This window comes from Arvicola amphibius, chromosome 9 (genome assembly GCF_903992535.2).
Source record: "Arvicola amphibius chromosome 9, mArvAmp1.2, whole genome shotgun sequence".
Lineage (NCBI taxonomy): Eukaryota > Metazoa > Chordata > Mammalia > Rodentia > Cricetidae > Arvicola > Arvicola amphibius.
Window position 1 is genome coordinate 37,432,130 of NC_052055.2, and position 12,490 is coordinate 37,444,619.

The following is a 12,490-nucleotide window of genomic DNA, read 5'->3' on the forward strand; positions in this document are numbered from 1 at the left end:
GGCTGCTGTGAGAGGTTCAGCATATTGGTGGGATGCTCTCTGACACTGTCTTCCACAACCAGGGAGAAGAGACAAGCTGCCTGGATGCTGGATGGCATGTGGGCTGCAGCTGGGTATCACCAAGGCCCAGTTAGTAAACAACAGCGGCTGAACACCTCCTCACAGTGGGAAGTTGATCAGACGCACAGGCTTGGCCTCAGACTCAGCAAACCCCTCCACTCTGGCTCCCTAGAAGATCCAGAGCAGCTGCAGCCCAGAAGCACATTGGAACCCTCAAAGCTCATATGGAACAAACCTAGACAGACGCTGCGCACTAGCCCAGCCCCTGCCCTCCACCCTGGACCTCACCGTCCAGGGCTTCAGGTAGGAGCACACTCTCTACAGTGAGCTGCAAAATTTCCTGAGACCCATCCATGCATCCCTCAGGCTCTCAAAACAAACAAACAACAAAGAAACCTACACACACACACACACACACACACACACACACACACACACACACGAAAGTTCTTGTAGAGTTTAATATCAAAATCTGAATTCCAAGCTTCCTGGCAGCCCACTGAAAATGTGATATTACCAAGTTCTTCACAACATGAACAGAACACTAAAGCTTTGCACAGTTCCTCTCAAGACTTCTATACCCCATGACCCCACTGGGACATTCTGCTATGGCTGTGTTTCCTGTCTCAGAGAGGAGTATAGTCAAATTTATTTGGGGATAAGAAGCACAGGTTAGGTGCACAGTGGAGAACCTAGAGGCTTTCATTCTTCCCAGAGGGGAACATGACCAAAAGGATGCTGGACATGTGTGGGAGAGACAGGGAAGAACACTTGACTGGGAAACACGGACTATGAGTTTAAGTTTCTGCCCTAGGAATCTCACCATCCTGACAGAGACTCTTGCACAAGCAAGTCCAACCTGGGACAGCTGCTGACATCTCTACCGTCCCTGCTGAGACTACGTCACTGTCCCTGTCTCCTGACAGCTGTGACAGCCTCCCTCCTGTTCTCCTGTCTCCTGCTTTCCCCTCCCCCTAGCCCAGCCACATCGCAAATCTAAATCTCCAGTGGAGCTGTGCTTCCCTAAAACCTTCCATAGCTCCCATTGTGCTCAGAAAAAGGCCCAGATCCCTGACCACAGCCTTCAAGGCCCTCCCCAGTCTGGCCTTGCCCCTCTTCCCTGCTCCTACCTTCAGTATCATAGGTGCCAAGCCAGGTTTAAGGACACCTAAGGCAAACACCTCACTCCCCTCCTTTTTGTCTTCTTTCATGACGGCTCTTCTCGCTCAGCACCATCACCCCCTGTTCTGCCTCCTCACAGCCCACACTTCCTGGCAGGGATGGAGTCCCCTCTTCTGAGTCGAAGACTCAGGCTGCTCATTCACTCAAGAAGTGATCCAGGAAAGATGAAAAGAGGGGGAAAAGTAGTAACAGGGCGGTCCAGGAGCCCCAAGAGAACACAGAGACACCAGGGAACTGGAGCAGTAAGACTGGGCTGCAGCACAGGGGCAGAGAGCCTGCCTACCATGTGCAAAGCCCTGGGTTCTATCCCCAGCATGTGGTGCACGGAGGTGGGCCAACAGCAACAGCACCTGCAGCCACCCCCAAACACACTGTGGCACTAGGCGTGCCTCTGACCTTCATGGCCAGCTTCACCTGCTGCCTACACCCTGGAGACACTCAACCTATTGTGAATAACCCCACCCACTCTGTGCTGGAGGCCACCTGCAAGGACAAAAGCCATCCCCTCCTCCTGTCACCAGGAAAGTGGTCTCTGGGCCCCTGGTCCTAGCTCCTAACAAGCTAGGAAAATGGAGCTGCTGAGTGGGTAAATAACCACAGGGCTGACTTCCCTCAGGCCCCAAGTAAGACATCGCTTTCAAGAGTGAGAAATTAATTCCTAATTACACAGTTACTTTTATCACACGTTTTGGTGCTAAAAGTCTTTAAGGAAAGAGAAGTCAACAACCCCCCTCCGCCTCCTGCCAGCTCCCAAGCACCTAATTGGGCAAAGCGATTTGGCTTGAAAGCACTTCCACCGAGGAACCACTCCAGGGGAAGAGGGACTGTTTTCCCTGAGTGGCCAGGCTCAGGTGGGGGCCAGGTGAGAAGGAAGCAGATAGAATGAGGCATCTTATAGTGTTCCTGATAAAGAACCCTACCTTGAATCTCCTGGCTCCGGGGAGAGGCCCAGGACTTCTCAGATAAAGACATGTCCCCCCTGACTTGATCACTGTCATGGAGTCAGAATGGGCATGCAGCCCCAGGTTGTCCTTGAGGGTAATCCAGGCCTTGGGCTGGGCCAGCTGAGAGAAGATGCCCTTCCCTAAATATGTGGCGTGGAAACCGGAGGCGTGAGGACCACTTTGCCTCAGTGTGGCCTGAGGATTGCACCAACGCAGAAGGCTGGGAAAGAGCTGAGGGAATAGGGCCCAGGGATGGAGCGACTCTGCTCTCCATGCTGCCTCCTTTCTTCCCTTGAGGGACAGGGAGCCTGGGTGCCTTGAGCTTCTGCCACCTGCCACTCGATCCTGGCAGGCTGGGAAGGGCCTCCTGAGCATTCAGTAGGCACCAAGCAGACACACACATCCCCAGGTAAACTCTCTTTGGTCGGATTATTGCGCCTGTTGTCTGCAGAAGAGGAAGTCGAGGCCCAGAGAGAACACTGAGGGGACACAGCCAGGTGTGGAAGAACCTATCCCTACCCCCATCTCATCACAGTTCACAAGCTCCCCCCTCAGCTGACCCAGGGACCACAACACACAGCAGCAAGATGGCCAGCATCCTTGGAGGCGGTATGGTTCAGTGGTCAGAGCATGTTATGGGGTTTCAGTCCCATCTCACTATCGGTACACCAGTGACTTTGAATAGGACATTCAACGGAGCAGGATTCTAACACAGACTCAGGGCTTAGAACAGGGCCTGGCATGAGGAAGGGACAGTAGGTATGAGCCATCATGCGTTCTTTTTTTAGCTTTTACAGCTCATCCTCACCCACAATCCACATGTACCTGAAGGAAGAGGTCATATACACCCAGACAGGAAGATCCAGGAAGGCCCAGGCTATAATTCTGGAACCCCCTTGGCCTCATCCCCAGCACTGCCCACTGCCCACTGTACTCCAATGTCCGGTGACAACCCCAGCTCTCAGAGAGTTCCAAGCCCCTTCGGTCCAGTCTTCGTATCTAAAGAGTCCTTTTTGGCTTTCCCAGGCCCACCCCCAAGCTGAGCTGAGCTCTCCTGCCTTGCATCTCACTGTTGCTTACTCGGCATATCTCAGATTCTCAGAGATGCCTCAGGGTCCCAGCTAGGTCCCCAGCACTGAGCGCATGCAGGCTCCCTAGTCATGAGAGCTTGTCAAATAAATAACTTGAAGAACAAGATGGGGAAAACAAAGAGCCTTTGGAGCTACTGAGAAGTGACACAGAGTACCTTTCCAGATGCACCCAGGGCTGGTATCTATGTTTGCTTCCTCGATTTCTGGGAGAACCCTGTGGGGGCTTTCTTAAGATGCAGTAGAAGACTGGGCTCGTGGCAGAGAAGGTGAGGTGCTGGGGATGGCGGATGATCAGTCGGCAGGCAGCTGGAGATGACTCGGCACATGTCACTTGACAACTAAACCATCACCCTGGGTCACTTGCCTGACTCCAGAACACAGTAGGGGTCTCCAGCACACAGTAGGGGTCTTGGTGGAGCACATGCGGCAAGAATGAGAAGCAAAGGGAGGAGGCACCACAAGAATGACATTACGGCTCTTGGCTCAGGCCAGTTCCTTCACAGTCACCGTGATTTTGCCCATGACTATGATCAGTTTATATCCCTTCCAAAGTCATAGGTTAGAATTCTAATGCCCAAAATCATGGAGCAAAGAGGTGGTGTTCTTGGGGTACATCAGGGTGAAATCGGTGCCCTTACAGACTAAACCAAAGAGAACTGTTCAACCCCTTATCCATGAGGGTGCACCAAGGAAACGTATCTGTGATGTAGCAGATCCTCACCAGGCTCCAAACCCTTCTGCTGCATCCCAGCCTCCAGAACCGGGAATACATGTCTGCTGTCTATAATGATAGGTCCCGGTACCCAGGCAGTCTGTGGTGTTCCCTTACAGCATGCCAGTGCTAAGATACCCATAGTTCCTCCCACAAAGTCTCCAAGTCCAAGAGGCTGAAGTGGTTAAGCCCACTTCTGACGACAGTGAACATAACTGAGCTAGGCTCAGATCAAGGATGGCTACAAAATCTCAGGATGGGTGACAAAGACAGATCCCAGGAAGGTGGGAACCTAGGGGGCTCCAGGAACTCAGGGATCAAGGGACTCAAGACGCTCCCACTGCTGGCCTACATTCAGCGCTCTCTTACCCTTTCCCAGGGCCGTGAAAGAAATGCACAGTGCTCAGGCAAATATGTATGTTTGTTTTGTTTTGTAGACAGTCTTCCTTTTGTGACTCAAACTCTCAGCAACCTTTCTGCCTCAGACTCGTGAGTGCTAGGTTTATAGATGAGCTGAGCCCCATGCCCTGCTCAAGAATGCCTGATTGTTTTGTTTTTCCTGTGTCTTTGTATAGTGTGTTTTCATGTCTCCACGTGTGAGGACGTGGGAGTCTTCCTTGATTGCTCTCCACCTTTATTCGTTAAGGCAAGTTCTCTTAACTGAACCCAATGCTCACCAATATCAGTAGTCTAGCCAGGGATTCCCTGTCTTGGCCTTCAGAACTTTGGAATTAGAGGTGAGCTGCCATGCTCTCCTGGCTTCGAAGAGAGTACCAGAGTTCCAAGTTCTAATCATCAGGCTTGTGGGGTGAGCACAGTAGGCACTGAGCATCCTCAATGCATGATTTGTTTATGTGCCTCCCACCTCTTTCAGTGTCTGCCTCACTTGAGTGAGCTCAGGCTAGCCTTGGCAAACCCCCCCCCCCAGGTGGGCTATGCTCCTGGGAAGGAGGGGAAAGACACCATAAGCTCTGCCACAAGCAGGAGGAAACAAACATCCTTCATAGCTTCCTGAGTGTCAGTAAGACTTCCCAAGACCTTGGGACAGGCCAGTGGGATAATTTTGACTTCTGAAAAGGTGACACTCCCTCACACGTGGGGTGAACATGGACTCCAGGGCAGCCAGATGTGAGCAATCCCAGGTTCCCCGTGCACGGTGGTGACCTGGAGTGGGCCACCAACTTCTATGAGCCTCCATTTCCTCACGGGCAAAGCAGCTTTAACAACCTGAACCTCTTGGGATCCTGAGGCTGAAGACATAATGGTAGATGTAAAAGATTCCACCCCTCAAGCAAGCTACCCATGAGCCAGCTCCTGCTGCCCAAGCTTCTGGCTGCACTCCAAGGAACCCAAGGCCAGGGATTCCTCCTACCCCCCTATATCCTGCTGGGATATCCTCCTTATTCTCAAGCTATGAGGCATGGGTGGAACTGACACCCACCAAGACTGGCTCAGGAATGAACACAGAGCCCACTCCAGCCAATCAGAGCCAAAAAGGCTCAATTCTGGGGCTCAATGGCTGAGCAGAAAAGGAAAGATGAGTAACTGTGGAGAGCTAGGGATGCCATCCTGCACAGATCAGCAAACGCCATGGAGGAGTGCTAGCTCCAAAAGAACAGAGATGGCTGCACATACAAAGACATCTATCCAGAGTCCGGAACCAGCCATGATGGAAGGCAAGGCTCCTCGGTGAAGGAGCTGGGAGAATCCCTTCACCACGTGATTTTGAGGTTCCTGCCTGACTCACACCTGACCTGTATGACTCACCAGGCAGGTCTGAGGATCTCAGGCAACTCACCCATCCCTCATGGCGGCTACCATCTTGTTTCTATGGAAACAGGCCCACACAGTGACCATCACCTATTCCAACCAGCCCTGTATGCAAATGAAACCAACATTTACACTCAGATTCTGTCTGGAACCTTCCCAGGTCCACACCCACCCAATCACAGCTCGTCACTCCACTCTTTAGCACCTCACCCAACAGATCAGAAAGCAATGCAGCCTGAGCCTCAGAAGCCATGTCCTTGACCCAAGGCCAGGCTCTGGGGACCTGCCATCGGAGAGAAGACCTGTAAAGTCCCAAAGTAAAGTGGTCAGTGACACAGCACACAGGGCCTCTTGAGTCTCTTGGCAACTATAGAGGCTCCCCATAACTCTGCTGCTCTCTGAAACATGGAGAGAGGTGGAAGGCTGTGTTTGAAGGTTGAGGAGATGCCCATCCCAACTGCTGTGCGTGACTATCCTCCTCCCTCAATGGGCCCTACCCAGGATGCCTTTACTGGGCAGGGAGGCGGGCTTCTCCATAACCTGTAGATAGAGCCCCTCCCCCTTAGTCTTCTCTGGCCTGCCACATGCATTTAAGGCAGAGTAGGAGAGAGTGCTGGATACTCAGGTGAGGGTCTTGCGACAAGGCCAGCTGGGATAATCCTCAGTTTGTCACTGGGACCTTAGAAGAAGAGGGGTAGACATTGCTCGCATCTCCTCTGGGAAAGAATTTTAGCAGTGCAAGCCTTGTCCCTCAGTCAGCAGCTCTTTTCTGCACGGAGGCCCTCCCTGTGATGTCACAGTCCTCAGGTTTCAAGGGCTTTCAGATTCAAAGTGCTGGCACTTGCTCCCTCCCTTCATCCACCAAAAAGCCCACAGCCCCACCCAGGCTCCTGCTCCCCCAAAGATGGGCTTCGAAATTCCTATGGAAGCTTTTAACTTTTAACAGAGGTGTCTCACTCCACCCTGCCCCCCCCCCCGCCTCGCTGCTGGCAGTGGTCACTTCATAAAGGCCTGGGCGTGGAGAATGAGATGGAATTCAACATGACGTCAGAAGGGATGTCTACAGGCGAAGAAGATCTCAAGTTCAAGACAATGATTGAATATTTCATGACCCCCTAACAGACAAGACAGGAGAGAGCAGCTTAAGTGGAAGGTGGTAGGGTGGCTGAGCCACACCTGAAGAGCAATGGCGACGGCCTGCCCTGTCACGGGGTGGGAAAGAAAGACAGGGCTCTCAGCCTAGACTGAGGAAAAACAGACAACAGCTGGATGCCTACTCCAGAAACCCCTCTGTGATGAAAGTACCAGCCACAGGGTAAAGCTTGTTGTTGAGTCTAAAAGTCACTTGTTATCAGTCCTAAGGTGTAGGGGACCCGGCTTGGAGGGCAAGCGTGACCACGAGACAAGCTACCTGAGCCAACACGTAACTGGGATGGTACAGCCTCTCCCATCCGCCCCAAAGCCATTGTCATTGGAGGCTATGATACTATTCTCTGGGAAAGACTAGAGACAGCATGACTCAAATCCAGCAAGTGGAGCTTTCTGAGAACGCTCTCCTCGGACAAGTGGTGGGAGGGCCCGGGATATTTCATCCTAAAGGGAAAAATGAAGCCACCTCTAGACTTCTGGAGGGCTGTGGAGAGTCTGTACATAAAACCCTTCCTGTGGCCTCAGTTTCCCCATGTGAGAGGCCCCAGATCTGTCTCCTAGCCTCATCTCTCAGCTCTACACATTCCAGAATATTAGCCTTCCACCTAAGATTCCACCGTCTTTTCTCTGCTGGACTGTTCCCATGTCCACTCTGTGTCTGGAGGACATTCCCACCCCTGGTAGATACTGGACCCACGTCTTGGGTCACTCTGGTCCTTCTAGGCAGTATTGTGGAGCCATTTAGAATCTGTCTGTGATGTGTGTTTTGCATCTCTTTTCTACACTCTGAGGCCTATGACATCAGGAAGGGCATTTGTCTCCCTTGTGTCCCCACTTCCCAGGACAGTTTGGTATACAATAGCACATCAATAAATGCCAAGTTGAGAATGAATGGTACTAACAGGTGGAAGCCACAGACAGGCAAAGTTTAGTGAAGTGAAGGAACTTCCTAGCTCTTTCTTATGTTCCAATTTGAGACTGGCTGCCTTGCATGATAGTGAGCTCCCTGCAGGAGCAGCATACAAATGGGGCCTCCAATCTCAATTCAGCTCCACCGAGCTGGAGACGAACGGCTGTGACCTCTAAGGAACCTTGCAACTCAGAGGTTCTGTGTCACCCTCTGTGTCTTGGAAGAAGCAGCCGGTAATTTGGGGAAGGGGTGGGGCAGGAAGGGAAGAAATATCCTTGGGATGTCAGGCCTGTTACTCTGGAAACAACGTTTATAGTACTGGTGGGACTTGGGGGGAGGCAGCTCTGGAAGTGGTAAGAACCAGGTGGGGGTGGGAAGGGTGAAACTGGGCTCTGGAGTACCAGCTATAACCATCACGCTGCCCTCTCCACCCACACCATTCTTAGGATAGTAAAGACCCTACAGACAACGGTAGGTCTGCTTCCGCATCTAGTACAGGGTAGGCCTGCGGGTGTTCATGACTCTGAGAAAGTCTCCAGGGAAGCTGATGGATGAGTTGCATCATCTGTGGGTCACAATGGAGGTGTCAGTACAGGACCCCCCCCCAACACACACACAAGACTGTGAAAACGTGCTTTGCATATCAGCCCCGTGCCAGCTTTTCCTGATACTAAGGGTGGTGGTCAGAAGATCCTACCTCCCAACTTGTCCTAAGAACTGGGTGTTGAGGCTGGTCCAGGTGCTCTCCCTGCTCAGCTTGGAGATCCCGGTGTGCCAGCACACAGGAGTGGAACAAGAAACAGAGCTGAGCTTTAGGTCTGTGCGGCAGGGGCCGGAGAGCTTCGTGATGGGAAGGACAGACCCAGCTAACAAAATGACATTTGTGAGACAAGAGTTGGGAAAAGCTGTCCAATGTGCCACACACCTTCAATATCAACACTGGAGAGTTGAAGGCAGACCATCTCTGTGACTCCAAAGCCAGCGTAGTCTACACAGTGAGGTCCAAGCTAGTCAGGGCTGCACAGTGAGGCCTTGTTAGCATGAGCTAACAGATGTACCTGGTGATTCTTCGGTATCTAGGGGACAATACCTTTGTTTGATTTATTCTTTCCTGCTAATTAAAAGGCGTAGCCGCTGGGAAATTGCAAGCTGATTTGTGGGTTTTTACCAGGCAAAGATGGATGCAATTTCTGCCCAACAGAAAAGACTTCTGCCTATCACCAGCCTGCGCTGTCTTTGTGGGAGGCCGTCACCACGTCATCACTCAGCTCGAGTGCTTCCTCTTCTACACCTGCTCCCTGAGGCTGCCGTCACCACCTCACCTGTCCCCCAGTGAGCAGAATAACCAGGGGCATCTCTCAGAACAACACGGCACTCTCGTATCTGTACGAGGGTCACTTTCTTCACGTCTGGTTTTTTTTTTTTTTCAACTTTTGGAAATGATACTCTGATCTAAGTTTCCTTCCAGAATCAGGGACTTTAGAGCAACAACATTAGTACTCCAAGGAGATGTGAGTGAACAGCACAACCACAAAACAAAACCGGGTACAAACTGTTCCGAAACCCAGACAACACAACAGCAAGAAGACATCCAGGAGATGAAAATGACAGAGAAGGGGACAGTTCCAGCAAGCATACGGAAGGGGGAGTGGACCCTGCTGAGTCAGGGGTGACGCACAAAGCTGAGTCTGGAACTCCCTCCTGTGCCAGGTGAACACAGGACAGACGCAGAGACAAGAGAAGGGAGAGACGGTCCAGCTAGCAGGAACTCGAGGAAGACAGAGCAGAACAAGTTAGAAAATCAAAGAAGAAACAGGGCAAGTGCTCTGAGCCAACGGGGCCCTTGAAGCTGGAACCACAAGTTCTAAACACCCCAGAGAAAGCCTGAATTCTGAAGACAAGGAGGAAAACAGCCAGCTTCTCAGCTGGACAAAGCTGTCACCTTGCAAGAAAGGAGAGCAAGGTGGTTTGGGCTCCGTGCAGCCCCATGCTATCAATTCATGTGGCACAATGTCACTGGTTCTAAGAGAGTAAAATCACAATCCTATGAAAGAGCAGACACACTCCGTCCTTCCCATTCCAAGATCAAAGGGATGAGCTTGCAGAGCCAATATTAAAAACTGATACTCTCCAAAAACCTTTCCTTTGAAACTCTACTTACGGGTATTCTCCAGTCAACCCCAGGGAAAACGCACCTGACAAAGGTGATGACCTGGTACCCAAGAAACCATCTGATGTCTACCTGTCTTCAGGCAGGCTCCAAATCCCTAGGGACAAGGGAACTTGGAGTCTGAAGAGCACCATCAGGAAGGGATGCTTGGAACAGAGTAGAGACACAAACTGTCGCTTTTCAGGACAGAGCCTGAGAACTCCTGGGCTGCTAGTCTCTAGTGTCCCTCTCAGTCATTTGTAGGTGACTCCGCTGTCCCTTACGGATGGCAAAGTACTCACGTGCAAACACATACATATGCTCATACACACACTACCAGGTGCGCACACATCCCTGGTCACCAGCCTTCTCTCCTGATTTCCGCCGTGTGGAGCCCTAGCTAAGTATGGTTAGTACCTGTTTGCCTTTCGCCTCCCATAGGCTACCTCCTCAGGATAAAATTCAAGTCCCCGTGTCCCAAGCCTGGCTCCATGAGACTCCTGGGTTAAATGATCTCAGCAAAACACAGCACCTTGCTCAGAGCCCTAGTCCAAGTGTGGGCAGACCTCACCACGGCAGAGCTGTGGCACTGTCCTAGCCAGTAAGCCTGGCAAGACTGGCCTGCACATGGCCTTCTCTCCCCCTCACCTGGCCTCCAGGCAGCACCCACATTCAGCAGAATCCTCTGCATCCTGGCTGCTCTAAGGACTCCAGGAAAGCAGGAAGGAAGCCTGAGTGACACCCCAAGTGGGTAAAATGGGACCTAGTTTCCTCTGGCTTCTCTGACTATAGCATGTGGCTTTTTCTTTTCCATCAAGTCTTATTTGACGACCCAGGCTGGTCTTAAATTCCTGGGTTAAGTGATCCTCCCACTAAAGCCATTCGTGCTTCATTAGAAGTGACCAGAAATGGGGTCAGAGGACGTCTAAACCTGCCCTCTGTCCAGACTGCTGAGCGACCATAATAGTGATGATGGTGATGCTGACTGTGAGGATGGTGATGCTGACTGTGAGGATGGTGGTGATAACTGTGAGGATGGTGATGCTGACTGTGAGGATGGTGATGCTGACTGTGAGGATGGTGATGCTGACTGTGAGGATGGTGATGCTGACTGTGAGGATGGTGATGCTGACTGTGAGGATGGTGATGCTGACTGTGAGGATGGTGATGCTGACTGTGAGGATGGTGATGCTGACTGTAATGATGGTGATGCTGACTGTGATGATGGTGATGCTGACTGTGAGGATGGTGATGCTGACTGTGAGGATGGTGGTGATAACTGTGAGGATGGTGATGCTGACTGTGAGGATGGTGATGCTGACTGTGAGGATGGTGGTGATGACGGTGATGCTGACTGTGATGATGGTGATGCTGACTGTGAGGATGGTGATGCTGACTGTGATGATGGTGATGCTGACTGTGATGATGGTGATGCTGACTGTGAGGATGGTGGTGATGATGGTGATACTGACTGTGATGATGGTGATGCTGACTGTGAGGATGGTGGTGATGACTGTGAGGATGGTGGTGATGACTGTGAGGATGGTGATGCTGACTGTGATGATGGTGGTGATGACTGTGATGATGGTGATGCTGACTGTGAGGATGGTGATGCTAACTGTGAGGATGGTGATGCTGACTGTGAGGATGGTGATGATGACTGTGAGGATGGTGATGATGACTGTGAGGATGGTGATGCTGACTGTGAGGATGGTGATGATGACTGTGAGGATGGTGATGATGACTGTGAGGATGGTGATGCTGACTGTGAGGATGGAGATGCTGACTGTGAGGATGGTGGTGATGATGGTGGCAGGGCTGGTAAAGATGGTAGGAATGGTGATGTGGTGGTGACGATGACGATGGTGACAACGATGCTAACAACAGTGGTGGTGATGACACCTGTGGAGACGATGGTGGTGAGGATTACGGTGATGATGATGATGGCAGTGGTGGGGATAACGATGATGGTTATGATAATGATGATGGTAATGGTTATGATGATGGCGGTTTGCGGTAAGAAGATGATGTGGCGGTGAAGATGACAAATGAGATGTTGGTGAGTGATCATAATGATGGTGAGGCTAATGATGATGATAACAGTAACAGCGGTTATGGTGGTGGTGATGACTAATAACAGCAATGTGGTGACAAAGGCAGAGATGAAGGTGACAAGGATGATAATAATGGTGATGGCTATGATGGTGATGGTGCTGCTGCTGATGGCAGCAACACTTCCTGGTGTTCATTTTGACCAAGTGAATCTCTTTCCTCCTTTTTTACAGATGGGGAAATGGAGGTTCCACAAGGTTAAGTGACTTTCTCAAAAGCATTCAATTAATCAACAAAACACCCAGTCTACACTGCCCATCTAGAAGAACAGATGTTCACAGTGGCCGAAGGACCGGGCAGCTGTCTGTCCACACCGTTTCTCCGTCCCCTGGACCAGAGGCCTCGCATCCTCACACAACATCACCATCACCCCCCAGAAGCCCCCGGGCTAGCTACGTGGCAGCTGGCATG

The 12,490-nt window shown here is 51.5% G+C and overlaps 1 protein-coding gene across 1 annotated transcript in view; it reads right to left on the reverse strand.

The window, feature by feature from the left end:
- Nucleotides 1-12,490, reverse strand: part of Cacna1i (calcium voltage-gated channel subunit alpha1 I) — a 101,274-nt gene that overhangs the window by 65,577 nt on the left and 23,207 nt on the right. The gene's annotated exons all lie outside the window — the stretch shown is intronic.